Source organism: Chelonia mydas, chromosome 21, assembly GCF_015237465.2.
Source record: "Chelonia mydas isolate rCheMyd1 chromosome 21, rCheMyd1.pri.v2, whole genome shotgun sequence".
NCBI classification, from domain to species: Eukaryota; Metazoa; Chordata; order Testudines; family Cheloniidae; genus Chelonia; species Chelonia mydas.
Window position 1 is genome coordinate 5,391,353 of NC_051261.2, and position 21,009 is coordinate 5,412,361.

The following is a 21,009-nucleotide window of genomic DNA, read 5'->3' on the forward strand; positions in this document are numbered from 1 at the left end:
ATTGATGTTGGTGAAATGGTCCCTGTGATCCACCAGTGCTTGCAACACCATTGAGAAGTATCCCTTTCAGTTTGTGTACTCTTTGGAAAGGTGGTCTGGTGCCAAGATAGGTATATGCGTTCTGTCTATAGCCCCACCACAGTTAGGGAACTCCATTGTGGCAAAACCATCCATTATGTCCTGCATGTTGCCCAGAGTCACTAACCTTAGCAGAAGTCTGTTGATTGCCCTGCAAACTTGGATCACAACAGATCCCATATTAGATTTACTCAGTCCCTGACCGGTAGCAGTCTGGGGCTTCAGGGCTGGGGAAAGCTCTTCACACAGTTCCTGGAAAGTGGCCTTACGCATTCAAAAGTTCTGCAGCCGCTCCTCATCATCCCATAGCTGCATAACGATGCGGTCCCACCAGTCAGTGCTTGTTTCCTGGGCCCAGAAGAGGCACTCAGCCGTGTCAAGGTGATGTGTGACTGTCACTAGCAACTGCGAATTGCTCTGCTCTGTGTCTTCCAGCAGGGGTGCTTGTGTGGCATCACATTGTTCCACGTGGCGACTCCTGTATCGGCTGTGTGAATACTGCAGGATAAGGCGCGCGGTGTTTGTAATGCTCACAGCAGTGTACAGCTGAGCGTGCTATGGCATCTGCGCAGGTAACCCAGGCTTACAGAAAAAAGGCACCAAAAAGGCTTGGTTTGTTTGCCGTTGATTTCAGGGAGGGAGGTAAGTGCATCATGGGAGGCTAACGCCAAGTTCCCATAAGCACCTGCACCAATGTTTTGCTCCCAGGAGGCATTGCAAGCCCAACCCAAAATTCCACTTTACTCCATGCCCAGTGCAGCGCTCCGTGCGTCGATGCAAGCCCTGCGAGTGAGGATGCACTCCGCCGACACAATGAGCAGAGTGGGGATATGCAAGCTTGACTTGCTTAAATTGGAGGCTGGATGTCGACTTACATAAAATTGATTTAACTTTATAGTGTAGACACGGCCTAAGAGAGGCATAGAATATCAGGATTGGAAGGGACCTCAGGAGGTCATCTAATCCAACCCCCTGCTCAAAGCAGGACCGATCCCCCAATTTTTGCCCCAGATCCCTAAATGGCCCCCTCAAGGATTGAACTCACAAACCTGGGTTGAGCAGGCCAAAACTCAAAGCACTGAGCTACCCCTCCCCCCATAGACTGGTCCCATAGACTGAGTTTACAATCTCAGGTTCTGTTCCTGTAAACTGTTGTCTGCTGCCAGGGTCATGAGCCTTCACAAACCTCCACTGATTTCACTGGCGCTCCTTAGAGGTGCAGGACTATGCTCACACAGCACAGCTTGTGGGCGTGAAGCCCAAATTCTTATTTACAATACAAAATAGATAATGAAGATAACGTTCTAGTCTCCTCCTTTCAGTGGAACAGAGTGGCCAGATCACAGCAATGGCCATGTGATCTAAGAGGATGTCGACCGGTAGTTATCAAACTGTGACCAGACTCATTTTCTCCTTAACAGACTGTTTTATTGATTTCTAAGTTACAGAGGGAGCTGGCAGTGATTCATATTTAGGTTGCCTAACGTGTGCCAATATGTATAAAAATTCTTGTGAACTTCTTTGGGAAATTCTAACACCTCCATTGCTTACAGCAGACCTTTGAGTTGTGACAGGAAGAAAGCCCTCAGATCACAGGAGTGCCTTTTCCTTTCAGCTTTGAAATTCCATTCAGGTCTGGCTGAGTTATCAAGTGTTAGAAGTTACCATTTCCCTTCTCTCACGCACAGCTCCAGGAAAAATGCTGGCAGCCTGCCAAAATGATAATTGAACCAGACACTGCACTGGGGACTGCAAGAGGGCAGGGGAGAAGAGAGAACCAGGGCACGGTCTACACAACCATCCTCCTGTTGTCAGCTGGCATGCATGTGTGCTCAGTTCTCTGTCCTGGCTCTGCGCAGGTATCCGGCTCAGCAGACCTTGATAGAACTGCCCAGAAAAATCACAGATTTGGTTCAGTGGCAAAGGCGCCCGACCAGGTTTATTGTCAGTGAGGCACGGTCCTAGCACCCGGCAGATGCCACAGGGATACTAACACAGGTATGTCCGTCACTACGGAATCAGCTCAGTCAGCAGTGGGACCTTCTGCTGCCCCCTAGGCTGGACAAAGATGCCGTTCCTATAACTCCTCCTTCATACATTGACACAAACAAGTTACATATTACACTCCTGATGTGTAACCAACGTGTTACTGACCCTGCACCTAAATCTATGTTGGGGTATACGTGGGCAAGCCTTCTGGAATGTGTTTACATGAATACCTAGTGCCTAGTACTTCTTAGGAGTGGCTGTGGTTTACAATGCCAGCCCAATTTTGCCAGGTTCACGCCAAAGAACCTGTAACAGGGCCTGACTTTTGCTCAGAGTATGGCTTTTGCTGACTTTGATTCTGGCCTCAGGCCTTATACCAGACCCTGGGCTCCAGGCTCTCTCTTACTACTCCACCTCCCAGAGCCACGGGGCAGGAGCAGCAGCTGTCCATGGGGAAGATGGTGGAGGAGAGTGGGGGAGCTGAGCCATGCTCCCCCCATCCCAGTGTAACGCCAGTGGCTCATGCCCTATTTGGAGATAACAACCTTCCACTGCCGGGTGTTAATGTAGTGAGTTCTGTAGCTCAAGTGGTAGCAGTCTGTGCAGCCATGTAGCGGGGTGAGAATTCAGAGGGTGTGTTTTTTATATAATAAAATGCCTTATATATAAAAACAATACACTCGGACACTTCAGACAATAAGTGCGATGTTCATATGGGTTTTGGTTGGAAAGTCAAGCAGCTAAAAGTTAGGACATAGCAGAGGGAAGGCTGCTTATGCACAACAGCAGAGCTCAGAGAACAACCCACGCAGCCTCACGCCCAGTCCTGGGCTGCATCCACGACATGCACCACGGCAACCCTGTCATCGAGTGCAGTGGGAAGAGTAATCCCAGAATAGTAGAGACCTTGGCTCAGTTTGTCTCTGGGCCTCATGGGAAGCGCTCTGAACAGTGACAACCCTGAGGCTTTCATGTTGTTTCACTTTCTCTGTTCACTGGGCCAAAGCAAGATCTCATTGTGGGAAGCCATCTATAGGGCAGTGGTTAGGGTGCTTCCCTGGGATGCGAGCAGTCCTGCTTCAAGTCTCCTGTCTGCCAGCTAGGGCAGCAGGCTTTGAACAGGGAGCTGCTGTGGCTTGCCTGTTGAAGTTGTTCCACTTTAATTAACTATTAATTAGGCCAAAGCAAGAGTCAAAAGAAAGAAGCCCTCTGTAGCACGGTGGCTGGGCTAAGTACCGGGATGGTAAAGACCCTGGCTCAGTTCTTCTCTGGACCTTCTGAGATAGGATCTGAACACTGACAGTCCTGAGGCTTTCCTCATCATGCTGTTCCACTTTCACTATCTGTTAATTAGGCCAAAGCAAGACTCAAGCCTAAGCAGCTCTTTATAGTGCAGTGGTTACAGCCCGTGTCTGGAGCGTTGGCCTACATGGTTCAAGTCCCTGCTCGACCAGCAAAGGTGTTTCATTCGAACAGGGATTTCCCTTAGCCTTGCCTGTTGGTGCTGTTCTCCTTGACTTAACTAGGAATTGGAGCAGGCCAAGGGCTTGGATCACTGTAGTCCAGCGGTTGGGTGCTTGCTTAGGAAGTGGGAGATCCTTGGATTTCCTGGTTTGAATGCTCCCTCTGCCCCTTTAGAAGGGGTTTGAATACCTCAAAGTCTAGCACTTAGCACATTCACTTAAGATGTAGAACTCTGCTTAAATCCCTTCTCAGCAAACAGAAGGCAGATAGAACCAAACTCTCCCATAGTTTAGGACAGGGAACTTTGGTGTGCGGGGCTGTTAACCTGGCACCATTCAGTAACACTGAATTCAGATTACAATTTTAAAGTGAAAATTTAAGGCTCCCCCCTTGAGATATCACATCATTTCCTTGATAATAACAAAACTGAAGCTAGATCCATAATGGAAACATCTAGTGAGTAAACAGCTTCCAGCCGCACTCATTCAGGCCACAGGAAATACTCTGTTCATGTTATAGACATACAAAATGTGAACACGTTTATTGGAAAATATGCCAGAGGTATTTAAGAAATACAGTGACTGGTGTGAACATGGCCAAATACAAAATGATTGGGAGTAGCACTGCTGTGTCTCTTTTCTGCCGTAAAGCTTTAGTGACCTTGGTTTTGAGTCAATACTGTTATCTTGTTTGACCTGAGCAGTTAGTCAAAATTTGGGGTCATGTAGGTTGTTCCAAATGGGAAGAGAAATTGATGATGGAAATCTGGTACCTTTGGTGCAATCTTGTTTATTTACAAAGAACGTACAAAGTCCTGTTTCCTTCAACACAGGAGGAAGCAAACTGTGTGTGCCTTTCCTTTCTCACAGAACCAAACCTATCTCAGCGAGCAGAGTACCCTCCAAACCCCCCATTTTCTAGGCTTTTCTCAGGGTTGTGTTACCAGCTGATGCTGCTTGTACAGGTTGTCTTGTTTTCTGCTTCTTTCTGTCTCTCCCTTTGTGCTGTGTTTCTCATACACATCCATAGACAAAACAATATCTAGTAAAGTCCCTTGGTCCAGAATGTCAACATAGTTCTTTGTTTTCGGCAGTGAGATGTGCTTAACTGCTTCGCAGCTTTCTTAAGTGAAGGGCGGTGGTGAATTTTATAACAGTGTAATTTCACAATAACCTAAGCTGAACTGGAAGATCCTTTTGCAGAATCTCATCCCGCAAGATACTGAGCACTGTCCACTCCTTGTTGCGGAGGGTGCTCAGCACACTTACAGGATCCAGCCCTTCAAGAAACATCTACCACCATTTAAAAACGCAGCTGCTTCTCAGGTGTGCAGTCCCTAAGGAGCCATTTGAACCGAATCCAGCTTTAAAATGGGACGTGGAGTGCAGTGAAACAAGCATACCCCAAATACACTAACGGAAAGTACGCCGACACAATGACCTAGACCAGTGAAACCTTTTTTCCATTTGCAGACCCCTAAATAACTTTGAATGGAGATGCGGCCCCCTTTGGAAATCTTAGACAGTCTGTGGACCCACAGGGTCTGCAGCTCACAGGTTGAAAACCTTTGGCAGAGACTGACTGGACAGTGGGTATTGACGTGGCTACAACAGACTGGTGGTTGTTCTGTGTTGGTGCTGCACCTCGCGCAACGGAGTCCTGGTCCACACACAGAGCTCTTAGGTGCTACTGCAATACAAATCAATAACGCAGTGAGCGCTAGAGCCAAAAGCAGAGTTGGAAACACCCGCGTCTCTCTACTCTTCCTGTAGTTTAACCACACAACGATCCTTCCTCAGTCTTATGTTCCCTTCCTTTCGTCATTTCCTTCTCTGTGGAACCTGTATTTGAAGGTCTCATCTGCGACCAAATATGGGAGATATTTAAATAGTTACACATTTCAAAACACCTCATCAAAGGAGAGACACCTTTGATGGGAAATGTGACTCAAAAAATCTCAGTCACTGCCAATCCCTCTCCTTAAATATTCCTTCTTGGCCTTTCAGAGAAACCTAATTCCAAAACTACCAGATTAGAGAGAGACACTTGGATTGTAATAGCCTCAGTGTGCCCCTTGGGACAGACTGCAAGGCTCATTTTCCTTAACTAGAAATAAGAAGAGATTGTTTTCAACATTCTTAAAGTTCCTTTTTGCTACTTCATTACTAAAAAAAACCAGAAGGCCCCCTAGCTGAGGTCTAGTGCATAGGACCAAAGTGTAATTTAATATTAGTTTATGGATGGGTCCCTGATCTCCCCCATTATGGGCAGTGGGAGGTGGGAATAGTCTGGACTCAGGGAACTGGGATGGGAAGCATGCATATTCCCTCCCCAAAGCCCCCATATTGCTCCAGAGCAGGACATGCATCCCCAGCAAGAGGCTCTTGTCCCTGTTAGACTGTGACCCTGTGATGAATGCCAGGGATTTTAGTCAGAAGCAATGCACTACAGCACCACTTACGGCTGCTCCTCGCAGTGCTTGTTCACACTGTACCAGGAGGCAGGGTCCAGGGGGAAGTTGTGGCTGTTGGTGATGCCAGAGCATCGCTCGCATCTCAGCTGCAGTGGGATCTCCTTCTGACAGAGATCCTGTAGGACCCCAGACAAAGAGGAATTATTCAACAAAATGACATCCCTTTCACATTTGTCAGGAAAAATCCCTGTACCCTAGAAAAGAAAGAGGCTTATTTGCAAGAGCAAAAGGACAAATTTTCTTCTGTTCTGCTAGCAGCTAGTGACTGGATCAGGACAGAGGGTTAGATTTCAACTTCACTTTTAATAATCAGTTTATAGTAATAAGTATGGAAAAAGAGGATAGTAGAGTCTTCATTCAGTATTCCTTTTATTTAAGAAAAATACTTTAAAAAAGATGACATAAATCCCACAGATTCCTTCAGTTACAGTTTCACCATCTGTGGAAAGATTTGTGCATATTGCTAAACAAAACTCAGCATAGTTGCGATTGTAAAAAAGAATATAAACAACATGTTTTAAATGATAAAATAAATTATAATAATGTATTGGATTACAGTCACATCCATCTTACCAGCAGAGAGTGCCATTTCCTACATTTAAAAAGCTTGATTTCAGACCTCCAAAGACATTTTTTGATGACTAAAACATAAAATTAATTTAGTCACTAAACCACTGGAGAACTTGCTATGGAGTACACTTTTGATCTTATTGCTTACTTCCTATAAAGTGCTAGTTGATTGTAGGGAAAGAAACAGGATGCCTTATATTCAGTAAATTTTATTTAAAAAAAACTCAGTGATAAGCTTCTGAACATCTCTGGAACCCCATGTAAATTCACACACTTCACTCTTTTCTCTTAGGGGAGACATGCATACATTTGTAAAAAGAAACAGAAATTATAGAGCTGGGAACAAAAGGTGGATTTATCTGAAAAGATTCTCACTTCAACAAAAATCTGTAGATGAATCTGAAGAAAGGTCACATCAAGAATCTACAGAATTCCATTTAGAGTCTGGCATCTTTACATTTGGGTTTAAAGACTAATATTACACACTTCACGATGGAAGCCTGTAAGCAGGCATCTAAACAGGCTCTCTTGCCACCTGCAGCTAAAACCCACAATCCAAACTATGCCACACTCAGATGGCTAACATGTTCTTTAACAGGTGAAACATTTAGCACTATGGAGAGGCAGAATAAGGAGCCAGCTGCGCGTACAGAACGGCAAGTAATTTTGATGCTGCCAACAGCCTTTGCTTGCTTCAGAAACCAGTTTTTAAAGGCAAAGGGATGATCCACTTCCCTTTTTCTTTTTTCAAATGCAGTGGGTTTCGATTACAAGTCCAGTTCAAAGGAGAAAAGTTGTAGTAAAAGGGAGGATCTGGATGACCTTGTAAACTGGAGTAATAGTAATAGGATGAAATTTAATAGTGAGAAGTGTAAGGTTATGCATTTAGGGATTAATAACAAGAATTTTAGTTATAAGCTGGGGATGCATCAATTAGAATTAACGGAGGAGGAGAAGGACCTTGGAGTATTGGTTGATCATAGGATGACTATGAGCCACCAATGTGATATGGCCATGAAAAAAGCTAATGCGGTCTTGGGATGCATCAGGCGAGGTATTTCCAATAGAGATAAGGAGGTTTTAGTACCATTATACAAGGCACTGGTGAGACCTCACCTGGAATACTGTGAGCAGTTCTGGTCTCCCATGTTTAAGAAGGATGAATTCAAATTGGAACAGGTACAGAAAAGGGCTACTAGGATGATCCAAGGAATGGAATGGAAAACTTGTCTTATGCAAGGAGACTCAAGAAGCTTGGCTTGTTTAGCCTAATTAAAAGAAGGTTGAGGGGAGATATGATTGCTCTCTATAAATATATCAGAGGGATAAATACTGGAGAGGGAGAGGAATTATTTAAGCTCATTACCAATGTGGACACAAGAACAAATGGATATAAACTGGTCATTGGGAAGTTTAGACTTGAAATTAGACGAAGGTTTCTAACCATCAGAGGAGTGAAATTTTGGAATAGCCTTCCAAGGGAAGCAGTGGGGGCAAAAGATCTATCTGGCTTTAAGATTAAACTCAATAAGTTAGTGGAGGAGATGGTATGATGGGATAACATGATTTTGGTAATTAATTGATCTTTAAATATTCATGGTAAATAGGCCCAATGACCTGTGATGGGATGTTAGATGGGATGGGATCCGAGTTACCTAGGAAAGAATTTTCTGTAGTATCTGGCTGGTGAATCTTGCCCATATGCTCAGGGTTTAGCTGATCGCCATATTTGGGGTTGGGAAGGAATTTTCCTCCTGGGCAGATTGGAAGAGGTTTTTTGCCTTCCTCTATAGCATGGGGCACTGGTCACTTGCTGGAGGATTCTCTGCTCCTTGAAGTCTTTAAACCACAATTTGAGGACTTCAATAGCTCAGACATAGGTAAGAGGTTTTTCGCAGGAGTGGGTGGGTGAGATTCTGTGGCCTGTGTTGTGCAGGAGGTCAGACCAGATGATCATAATGGTCCCTTCTTCTGACCTTAGTATCTGTGAATCTATGAACTCTGGTTGCCTGAGAGGGTTCTATTTTCACTACAGAAATTCAGTGCAAATGTATGAAGCTTATTTCCTAACTTTTCCATTCTTTTCTTCCAATATTATGTCTGTTAATTTGTAAGCCGTTATCTAGTACCGACCTTCATCCTGAAAAAAAAAAAAAGATAACAGTTAAAATCAAAATAGTTATATATTTTAGTCTTCTACAGCTTTAGACTTTAGTCTATATGATACTTTAAACTTTTCATATGTTGTACTTTCCAGTATGTTCAGGAACAAATATTAGTTTTTGTATTAAGAAGTCCGTAGATGTTAACTTTTTAAGTGTAAAAAAAAAAAAATTACCCAATGTGTAACAATAGCATACAGTAGAAATATATTTTCAACTGATTTCAACTGAAACCCCCCCCCAAGCCGTTCTGGTTAAACTTGGATTATTGCTGTGCACATTGTAAGATGAGCTGTTGCCAGCAGGAGAATGAGTTTGTGTGTGTGGTTTTTGGAAAAGGGGGGTGTGTGGGGGGGGGTGAGAAAACCTGGATTAGTGCTGGAGGTGACCCACCTTGATTATCATGCGCATTATAAAGAGGGGTTTCAAAGGGGGATGGGCTGTTGCCAGCAGGAGAGTGAATTTGTATGTGTGTGTGTGGGGGGGAAAGGGTGAGAAAACCTGGATTTGTGCTGGAAATGGCTCTACTTGAGGATCACTTTAGATAAGCTGTTGCCAGCGGGGGAGTGAGGTGGGAGGAAGTTTTGTTTCATGGTCTCTGTGTGTATATAATGTCTTCTGCAGTTTCCACGATATGCTATGCATCCGATGAAGTGAGCTGTAGCTCACGAAAGCTCATGCTCAAATAAACTGGTTAGTCTCTAAGGTGCCACAAGTACTCCTTTTCTTTTTACGAATACAGACTAACACGGCTGTTACTCTGAAACGATTCAATCGACTGATTTTCTCACAATACATGACTGATTTCTGTATAATACAAAATGCTTATTTTCCAGCAAATGCAAATACGATAGACAAACATAGTTATCTATTAACAAACATTCAGGACAAAGGCAAGCAGCCCTTTTGATACTAGTGTTCTTTAGTACAGAACAGATTTTCCTGGGAGTATCCAACAAGCATTAGGTGAAATAACAGGGTTAGTGGAGAAAGCAGTCCATTTAAGTTGCTTTATAAAAACGTCTACGTTTTTGCTCGTGATAAATTTTAGAGACGTAATTCTAGACACCGCCTTCATTTAGTGACTAAATGCCATCCCTTTAGTGCCACATGTTATTGCAATTTTCAGAGTACCATACACGTTATTTTTTTCTGACATCAGCTACGTGCAAGAAAAGTCTCAGTCATCTAAACAGGCAGAGTAAATCTGAAAAAGGAAATACTTGTATCTTGGACTGGCTTACCTAGTATTCTTCAAAATTGCCAAAGGTATAATTGCAGCAACTGCAACAAGAACTACTTTAAAAAAAACAAAAACAAAAAGAAGAGCAATTTAGTAACAAAGTTAAATAAAACACAACATTTTGCTAAAAGACAATTATGAATCTCCACAGTTCTGGAACTTGCTCTCATCGTCACTGACAGATTATTTGTATCATAGGACACAATTTTTTTCCTTATGATGATAAATAAGCCCCTCTCATACACCCGATCAAAAATCACAAGAACTCTCTACCCAAATCCAGAAAGAGGTTCTGATGTTGGATCTCCTAATTTATCAAGTCTTTAATGCTTCTGTGTACAGCTTAAGGTGCGTCTAGATTCCTAGCTCATTCAGAGTTACGCTCAGTATTCAATCTACTTCACATCCAAGATGTTCAAGCTTAAATTCAACTTCTTCCCTTCAGTCCCCTGCAAGGTGTTCAAGTTCTCCACCAAAGACTCAGAGAATGTAGTATGTTCAATATCTAGTATGGCTTGCTTGATTTCTTCCCCAATTGATGTAATATTTTAAACTGATAAATAAAAATTACAAAATTCATCAGATTCTCTCTCAGTCTCGAACCTTAAAATGAAAACTTCTACCAAACTGTCTACTTTGGGGTCACACTGCGCTAACTAAAACCATGTTTCAGTTCTGCTATTGAGATTTGAGCAGAGTTTCCCCGATTGGCACACACTGGGTCAGCTGCATCTTAGAGCCATGGGATGGGGATGTAGGCTACAGAATGGTTTGGGTTGGCATATTCTCAGAAGGAGATCGCTGTCTCCATTGATCAGGCAAGTGCTAGAGCCCTGCTTGTAACAGCTCCAAATGCTCAGTGGTCTTATGATCTGCTCCTTGACAGCGCTACTCTGTGACCGAACACCTCTTGACTTCTGTGGGACATAGGCATGTGCTGAAGTGCTGTGATGAACAGATGCGTACATAGGGAACAGTCTGCTCCCCAAGGTTAAGCTACATCAGCTGTGGGAATTCTGGGAGAGAAGGGGGAAATGTGTTCTGAACTGGCGAGCATGATGACCCCACGCTCAAAATCAGTTATGTGGAGACCACTGCAGGCTGACTAACTCTGGATGCTAAGAATTTCAGTAACAGCCTTCCAATTTCCTGTATAATATGAGACTTTCAAATCTAACCTACAAAGCGATTTCTTGGACCTTTTTACAACTTCCCTTCCTAGCTTTTGCCCTTTCCATTTTTGGTAGGCACCAGACATACATATGCAGTCCTAGGTGGTGAGGAAGTATTCTCACCCAAAACAGAACTTCAGAAGTGAACCTTTTCTTGATTTCCCTGGGGATAAAGAGGGAAATGAGATTCTTCTCTCCCCTTTTGTTCCCCAATATTGTGTAGACACATTTCAGACAGAATCACAGCAGATTGCCTAGCTCAGGCAAATATTGTGAATATGCCTACAGACAGAGAAAACAGCTGAGAGTAGAAATACAGGCTTCTTTCCAGAGAATGGCAGTGCTTTTACATGGCTCCACAGCATGTTAGAAATGGCAGAGAAATTCAGGAACCCTAAATCCCAGGGTCTTTAGTAATTAAGTAGGGGGAAAACATTATGAGATGGAGAATGGGCAATATTAAAATAGCCTTGACTCCAGATCTTAAAACCGTCATAGTTTTAGCGCATTGAATGATTTTTTTCAGTTTTAAGTTACTTACCAATACCAATACCGGTGCCAATGCCTATGTCAATGCGTATGACAAGCCCTAAAGAGAAAAACAAAAAATGTGAGCTAAAATATGAAACCAAATTCATGTCAATAACCTACAGGAACTCATCCACAATCCATGCATATGAAGCTACACTTAGTACCCTAGATTATACCAGATATTAATGAACAATTAAGGTACTCACATAAGCACCACATTCTAAAATGGATAATCATTAGCTGTTGGAAACCACGATCTCACCCCTAGAGAAGCTCGTAATGAAGAAAAGCAGCTTTTCAAAGGATTGTACACATTTGTACCTTGTAATACCAACAGGAAAACCATTGTGCAAATGGAGGACACGGTCTGGGTTTAAAGGTTTTCTATAATATGAACCACTGGATGTTGAGGGTTCTCTTACACATGCTTCTAGGCTCTCATTTACCAAGCCTGCACTGGCCAATCATACGTTTGCCAAAATGCTAAGAAAGGCCAGAATCATTAAACTCAGGTTGTCTAGACCAGATACTACAATTTTTGCCCAAGCATATCATCATAGGTTAGTGTTATGTTACCCGGTAGCACAGATATAAAGAGTGCTGTAATCTGTATTTCTAATTACCCAAATAGATTGTTTCAAGAGACAAACGTTTGCGTCCTTACTAGAGTAAGATCATTTATTGTCTAACCACCGGCTGTGGAAGATACTGAATGGATAATTAATTCCTTGTCACAGACTGCATAGAACTACAATCACTGATGTCAATGAGTTTTGTATTTAGAAATCAGACTCATGTTAAAGGAATGCTCAGACTAACATTTTAAGGGAAACATATGAAAGATTAAAATAGCACTCCTGACCTTCATTGTTTGTCTGAAGTGGCCTTTCAATGGGCCCTGGAAATTTTGAACCCTATTTACCCTCAAAAAATACATTGCTGACAAATGTATAACCTTCAATGTTAATAATTTTAATATGAAAAATGGAGTGTACATATTCATTTATGCCCATATTGCTCATCATTACTGTAGGCTTCATAGTGTTGGCAGAAATATATAGTTTGGACATTAAAGTTTTGTTGTTGTTTTTGTAGTTTAAATAAAGCCCAACGAAAAACATTTTAAAAACCATGCAGGAAACTAGTTGTTGGGGGAAAAGGAGGTGGAAAAACACCATCACCACATAAAAAGAAATCCAGTTGAGTTAGAAACAAATTTGTAGTTGCGGTCCTCCTAAATTACTGACTAGAAGCAAGAGCTTTTTAGTTCGTTTTTGGCAGAAATTACACAAATAACCCAAAGCCGAGCAGCACCTCTTTTCTATTCTCCCTGCCACTGAATTAAAACCAGAGAACAAAAGCTCCATTCCTGACTCACACGGAACCTACCTAAAACAAGCTAAAATACATGTTTATACTTTGGGGGGGGGGCGGGGGGAATGTGAAATCTGCACTAATATACTCCCTTGATAGGCAACAGTGTCTAATAGTGGTTACTTTAAATATCCTTAGTCTGTTTCTCGCGCAATCTCTTTCAGCCTTTAAAGAATCATCTCTACCAAGTGACCAATTTTTGCACGGACACTTATGACTCATTTCACTTAGGTTGCCAGCATCCAAACCTGCCAACAGCTCGTGACAGAACATGGTTTTGGTTATGGTTAAGCCGTACATTCACTGGGGTAAAGTGAATTTCTTCTTTAGACTGTTCTTTCCTCTCTTATTAGTGCAGGTTGAGAGCTTTTATGATTCTGGACCCATTTAGCTGGGGGCGGGAATCCATCACTACCTTCGCTGTAAGCTGCTAAACCCTTCTTCTGACGTGCCTATCTGAGTAAACATACAAATGCTCACAAATCAAGAAAGGTAGTACGCTATCAGGGAAAAAAGAGGTAATCAGTGCCAGAGCGGACATGCAAATGAACAAGCTCTCTGTCAAGTTTTTAGGCAAGTACTACGTGAGCATCATCATCTTTGCATCTGTGAATAGCAGAATTATAGGAATTAAAATGACCTTCACACTGTACATTTCATTTTTATTCAAGTGGAAATTTGAACCCAAAATTCTAGACTTTTAACAAATCCAAGTTCTTCCAATTTAACTGAGGAAGTACCAGCTACTTCTGCTCCTCTGGGAGGGACAGTTGTGGGTTTGTCCTGGGTAATTATGACTAAGGCAAAAAGAAGAGGAAAAAGCAGTTATGAACATTACATCAGTCTCCCATCACCAGCTGGCCACTCAGAGCCAGGAGCTTGCCAAACTAATGTTTAGGAATCTGCATCTTTAGAGACAAGACATTCTTACCCCACTTACACGTTGTCACAGCGAGAGCCCATGTACTATCAGTTGGGCTACCCTGCAGACTGCTGCTGGGATCCCATTCATATATTCTAGGGGAAGCCCATAGCAACCCCTACATTGAGCTGACTACCACTTTCCTTTACAAAAGTTCTCTTTTTCTTCAAGAGCTCTAACAGTTCCATGGTTTGCAGCAGGGATGTGAAAGGCTCAGAGTGGTGCCTCTTGCTGTCACCATGAGTTAGATTTTGACAGTTTGTGTCATTTCCCTTCAGTTTGACTCATCAGAACTTGCTAGAGTGACTTCTGAAGTCCCTGAACATGCTGTTTTCAGTTAGAATTCTCTGCAAGTTCTTGCCATGGGCAACTCAGCACTACGCCTCATTCTCTCTCGCATCTTTGGCCTAGGAGAGGGTGCACTGTGTTGGGAACCAGGAGATGAGGAATTCAACTCATTTTTTTCCACTGACTGATGTTAATAATCTTGTGCCCTTCAAACCCCAAGTTATCACTGAACAAGGCATCCTCCCTGAATCAAAGTTACACGAGGTAAGAAGAGAACCCAGACCTCATAAAATAAGGCTACTCGTTCATATAAACCCCATTGTTTTAGAGTACTGTGCGTCCTCCTCCACTGGTTGGTCCTCAGATAACAGTTTACTCCTGCTGCCACTTATTAAAATTAGTTCATTAGCTTATGTGATATGCTGCAATGCTGTAGGTTCAAGAGTTAAACCTTGATGACACCGTGGAGTCAGAGGACAGTGTATTACATTCATATATAGATTTTTTTTTTATAAAAAGCTCAGAAGTTACATAAAACCCACAGTAGAAAAAAGTTATTCAAGTGGCAAAGTGAGCACACAGAAGTTAGAAAATGATTAAATTAAGATTACCTATGCAATCTTAACTCTTCCTCCTTGGATGCATGTGAATTGTCAGCATACTGTAAGGATTAAGTTTCTAACTGTAACTAGGTTTCCCACAAGTTATATATTTAAATGATTAAACGCTTAACTGAATTTCTTCATGTTTATGGGTTTGCCTAGCAATCAAAATATTGTTTTATCTGGTGGGAGAAAGTAGAACAAGAGGAAGATAAAAACAGGCCGTCACCTTTGCATTCAGGGGCAGACCCATTCCAGACTCCACTGATGTTATCTTTAGTTGTACAGTGAATGGAGGCCTCTCCGGTAAGTGAGAAATTAGGGTCGCATTTGTAAGTTACTGGTGAGTTATAGTCAAAGCTTTCCAGATGACTGCCATTGTGCATCCCATTGGTAATATTAGGAGGAGGAGAACAAGTAATCGCTGCAGGAAAAGAGAATAGCACCATGAATATGAATGCACAGTTCAGTTAGAGATGAATTGAAAATAAGAGGTAAACCTTGCCTAGCAATCAAAATATTGTTTTATCTGGTGGGAGAAAGTAGAACAAGAGGAAGATAAAAACAGGCCGTCACCTTTGCATTCAGGGGCAGACCCATTCCAGACTCCATTGATGTTATCTTTAGTTGTACAGTGAATGGAGGCCTCTCCGGTAAGTGAGAAATTAGGGTCGCATTTGTAAGTTACTGATGAGTTATAGTCAAAGCTTTCCAGATGACTGCCATTGTGCATCCCATTGGTAATATTAGGAGGAGGAGAACAAGTAATCGCTGCAGGAAAAGAGAATAGCACCATGAATATGAATGCACAGTTCAGTTAGAGATGAATTGAAAATAAGAGGTAAACCTTGCCTAGCAATCAAAATATTGTTTTATCTGGTGGGAGAAAGTAGAACAAGAGGAAGATAAAAACAGGCCGTCACCTTTGCATTCAGGGGCAGACCCATTCCAGACTCCATTGAGGTTATCTTTAGTTGTACAGTGAATGGAGGCCTCTCCGGTAAGTGAGAAATTAGGGTCGCATTTGTAAGTTACTGATGAGTTATAGTCAAAGCTTTCCAGATGACTGCCATTGTGCATCCCATTGGTAATATTAGGAGGAGGAGAACAAGTAATCGCTACAGGAAAAGAGAATAGCACCATGAATATGAATAACCAATTTATTTGAGCATGAGCTTTCGTGAGCTACAGCTCACTTCATCGGATGCATGCTGTGGAAATCGCACAAGACATTTTATACACAGACACCATGAAACAATGCCTCCTCCCACCCCACTCTCCTGCTGGTAATAGCTTATCTAAAGTGATCATCAAGTTGGGCCATTTCCAGCACAAATCCAGGTTTTCTCACCCTCCGCCCTCCCACAAACAAACTCACTCTCTTGCTGGTAATAGCCCACCTTGATTGCCATGCACAGTGTGGGGAGAGTGGTCAGTTTGGATGAGCTATTGCCAGCAGGAGAGTGAGTTTGTGTGTGTGTGTGGGAGGGGGGGGTGAGAAAACCTGGATTTGTGCTGGAAATGGCCCACCTTGATTATCATGCACATTGTAGGGGGCGTGGTCACTTCGGATGAGCTATTACCAGCAGGAGAGTGAGTTTGTGTGAGTATGGGGGTGGGGGAGTGAGAAAACCTGGATTTGTGCTGGAAATGGCCCACTTTGATTTTCATGCAGGTTGTAGGGAGAGTGGTCACTTACCACTATAGCCACCACTTACCAGAGTGGCTATTACCAGCAGGAGAGTGAGTTTGTGTGTGTGGTTTTTGACGGGGGGTGAGGGGGTGAGAGAACCTGGATTTCTGCAGGAAATGGCCCACATTGATTATCATATGCATTGTGAAGACAGTGGTCACTTTGGATGGGCTATTACCAGCAAGAGAGTGAGTTTGTTTGTGGGAGGGCGGAGGGTGAGAAAACCTGGATTTGTGCTGGAAATGGCCCAACTTGATGATCACTTTAGATAAGCTATTACCAGCAGGAGAGTGGGGTGGGAGGAGGCATTGTTTCATGGTGTCTGTGTATAAAATGTCTTGTGCGATTTCCACAGCATGCATCCGATGAAGTGAGCTGTAGCTCACGAAAGCTCATGCTCAAATAAATTGGTTAGTCTCTAAGGTGCCACAAGTCCTCCTTTTCTTTTTGCGAATACAGACTAACACGGCTGTTACTCTGAAACCAATGAATATGAATGCACATTTCAGTTAGAGATGAATTGAAAATAAGAAGTAAACCTTGCCTAGCAATCAAAATATTGTTTTATCTGGTGGGAGAAAGTAGAACAAGAGGAAGATAAAAACAGGCCGTCACCTTTGCATTCAGGGGCAGACCCATTCCAGACTCCATTGATGTTATCTTTAGTTGTACAGTGAATGGAGGCCTCTCCGGTAAGTGAGAAATTAGGGTCGCATTTGAAAGTTACTGATGAGTTATAGTCAAAGCTTTCCAGATGACTGCCATTGTGCATCCCATTGGTAATATTAGGAGGAGGAGAACAAGTAATCGCTGCAGGAAAAGAGAATAGCACCATGAATATGAATGCACAGTTCAGTTAGAGATGAATTGAAAATAAGAGGTAAACCTTGCCTAGCAATCAAAATATTGTTTTATCTGGTGGGAGAAAGTAGAACAAGAGGAAGATAAAAACAGGCCGTCACCTTTGCATTCAGGGGCAGACCCATTCCAGACTCCATTGAGGTTATCTTTAGTTGTACAGTGAATGGAGGCCTCTCCGGTAAGTGAGAAATTAGGGTCGCATTTGTAAGTTACTGATGAGTTATAGTCAAAGCTTTCCAGATGACTGCCATTGTGCATCCCATTGGTAATATTAGGAGGAGGAGAACAAGTAATCGCTGCAGGAAAAGAGAATAGCACCATGAATATGAATGCACATTTCAGTTAGAGATGAATTGAAAATAAGAAGTAAACCTTGCCTAGCAATCAAAATATTGTTTTATCTGGTGGGAGAAAGTAGAACAAGAGGAAGATAAAAACAGGCCGTCACCTTTGCATTCAGGGGCAGACCCATTCCAGACTCCATTGAGGTTATCTTTAGTTGTACAGTGAATGGAGGCCTCTCCGGTAAGTGAGAAATTAGGGTCGCATTTGTAAGTTACTGATGAGTTATAGTCAAAGCTTTCCAGATGACTGCCATTGTGCATCCCATTGGTAATATTAGGAGGAGGAGAACAAGTAATCGCTACAGGAAAAGAGAATAGCACCATGAATATGAATAACCAATTTATTTGAGCATGAGCTTTCGTGAGCTACAGCTCACTTCATCGGATGCATGCTGTGGAAATCGCACAAGACATTTTATACACAGACACCATGAAACAATGCCTCCTCCCACCCCACTCTCCTGCTGGTAATAGCTTATCTAAAGTGATCATCAAGTTGGGCCATTTCCAGCACAAATCCAGGTTTTCTCACCCTCCGCCCTTCCACAAACAAACTCACTCTCTTGCTGGTAATAGCCCACCTTGATTGCCATGCACAGTGTGGGGAGAGTGGTCAGTTTGGATGAGCTATTGCCAGCAGGAGAGTGAGTTTGTGTGTGTGTGTGGGAGGGGGGGGTGAGAAAACCTGGATTTGTGCTGGAAATGGCCCACCTTGATTATCATGCACATTGTAGGGGGCGTGGTCACTTCGGATGAGCTATTACCAGCAGGAGAGTGAGTTTGTGTGAGTATGGGGGTGGGGGAGTGAGAAAACCTGGATTTGTGCTGGAAATGGCCCACTTTGATTTTCATGCAGGTTGTAGGGAGAGTGGTCACTTATCACTATAGCCACCACTTACCAGAGTGGCTATTACCAGCAGGAGAGTGAGTTTGTGTGTGTGGTTTTTGAAGGGGGGTGAGGGGGTGAGAGAACCTGGATTTCTGCAGGAAATGGCCCACATTGATTATCATATGCATTGTGAAGACAGTGGTCACTTTGGATGGGCTATTACCAGCAAGAGAGTGAGTTTGTTTGTGGGAGGGCGGAGGGTGAGAAAACCTGGATTTGTGCTGGAAATGGCCCAACTTGATGATCACTTTAGATAAGCTATTACCAGCAGGAGAGTGGGGTGGGAGGAGGCATTGTTTCATGGTGTCTGTGTATAAAATGTCTTGTGCGATTTCCACAGCATGCATCCGATGAAGTGAGCTGTAGCTCACGAAAGCTCATGCTCAAATAAATTGGTTAGTCTCTAAGGTGCCACAAGTCCTCCTTTTCTTTTTGCGAATACAGACTAACACGGCTGTTACTCTGAAACCAATGAATATGAATGCACATTTCAGTTAGAGATGAATTGAAAATAAGAAGTAAACCTTGCCTAGCAATCAAAATATTGTTTTATCTGGTGGGAGAAAGTAGAACAAGAGGAAGATAAAAACAGGCCGTCACCTTTGCATTCAGGAGCAGACCCATTCCAGACTCCACTGATGTTATCTTTAGTTGTACAGTGAATGGAGGCCTCTCCGGTAAGTGAGAAATTAGGGTCGCATTTGTAAGTTACTGATGAGTTATAGTCAAAGCTTTCCAGATGACTGCCATTGTGCATCCCATTGGTAATATTAGGAGGAGGAGAACAAGTAATCGCTGCAGGAAAAGAGAATAGCACCATGAATATGAATGCACAGTTCAGTTAGAGATGAATTGAAAATAAGAGGTAAACCTTGCCTAGCAATCAAAATATTGTTTTATCTGGTGGGAGAAAGTAGAACAAGAGGAAGATAAAAACAGGCCGTCACCTTTGCATTCAGGGGCAGACCCATTCCAGACTCCATTGATGTTATCTTTAGTTGTACAGTGAATGGAGGCCTCTCCGGTAAGTGAGAAATTAGGGTCGCATTTGTAAGTTACTGATGAGTTATAGTCAAAGCTTTCCAGATGACTGCCATTGTGCATCCCATTGGTAATATTAGGAGGAGGAGAACAAGTAATCGCTGCAGGAAAAGAGAATAGCACCATGAATATGAATGCACAGTTCAGTTAGAGATGAATTGAAAATAAGAAGTAAACCTTGCCTAGCAATCAAAATATTGTTTTATCTGGTGGGAGAAAGTAGAACAAGAGGAAGATAAAAACAGGCCGTCACCTTTGCATTCAGGGGCAGACCCATTCCAGACTCCATTGAGGTTATCTTTAGTTGTACAGTGAATGGAGGCCTCTCCGGTAAGTGAGAAATTAGGGTCGCATTTGTAAGTTACTGATGAGTTATAGTCAAAGCTTTCCAGATGACTGCCATTGTGCATCCCATTGGTAATATTAGGAGGAGGAGAACAAGTAATCGCTACAGGAAAAGAGAATAGCACCATGAATATGAATAACCAATTTATTTGAGCATGAGCTTTCGTGAGCTACAGCTCACTTCATCGGATGCATGCTGTGGAAATCGCACAAGACATTTTATACACAGACACCATGAAACAATGCCTCCTCCCACCCCACTCTCCTGCTGGTAATAGCTTATCTAAAGTGATCATCAAGTTGGGCCATTTCCAGCACAAATCCAGGTTTTCTCACCCTCCGCCCTCCCACAAACAAACTCACTCTCTTGCTGGTAATAGCCCACCTTGATTGCCATGCACAGTGTGGGGAGAGTGGTCAGTTTGGATGAGCTATTGCCAGCAGGAGAGTGAGTTTGTGTGTGTGTGTGGGAGGGGGGGGTGAGAAAACCTGGATTTGTGCTGGAAATGGCTCACCTTGATTATCATGCACATTGTAGGGGGCGTGGTCACTTCGGATGAGCTATTACCAGCAGGAGAGTGAGTTTGTGTGAGTATGGGGGTGGGGGAGTGAGAAAACCTGGATTTGTGCTGGAAATGGCCCACTTTGATTTTCATGCAGGTTGTAGGGAGAGTGGTCACTTACCACTATAGCCACCACTTACCAGAGTGGCTATTACCAGCAGGAGAGTGAGTTTGTGTGTGTGGTTTTTGACGGGGGGTGAGGGGGTGAGAGAACCTGGATTTCTGCAGGAAATGGCCCACATTGATTATCATATGCATTGTGAAGACAGTGGTCACTTTGGATGGGCTATTACCAGCAAGAGAGTGAGTTTGTTTGTGGGAGGGCGGAGGGTGAGAAAACCTGGATTTGTGCTGGAAATGGCCCAACTTGATGATCACTTTAGATAAGCTATTACCAGCAGGAGA

The 21,009-nt window shown here is 43.0% G+C and overlaps 1 long non-coding RNA gene across 1 annotated transcript; it reads right to left on the reverse strand.

Annotated features, from left to right (window-relative positions):
• Window positions 1-8,455: 8,455 nt before the first annotated feature.
• LOC122463444 lies at window positions 8,456-11,872 on the reverse strand. The gene is made up of 3 exons (XR_006286839.1): window positions 11,693-11,872; window positions 9,981-10,035; window positions 8,456-8,714 (listed from the first exon to the last, which is right to left on the reverse strand). It is a non-coding gene; the product is annotated as an uncharacterized LOC122463444 (long non-coding RNA).
• Window positions 11,873-21,009: the final 9,137 nt, after the last annotated feature.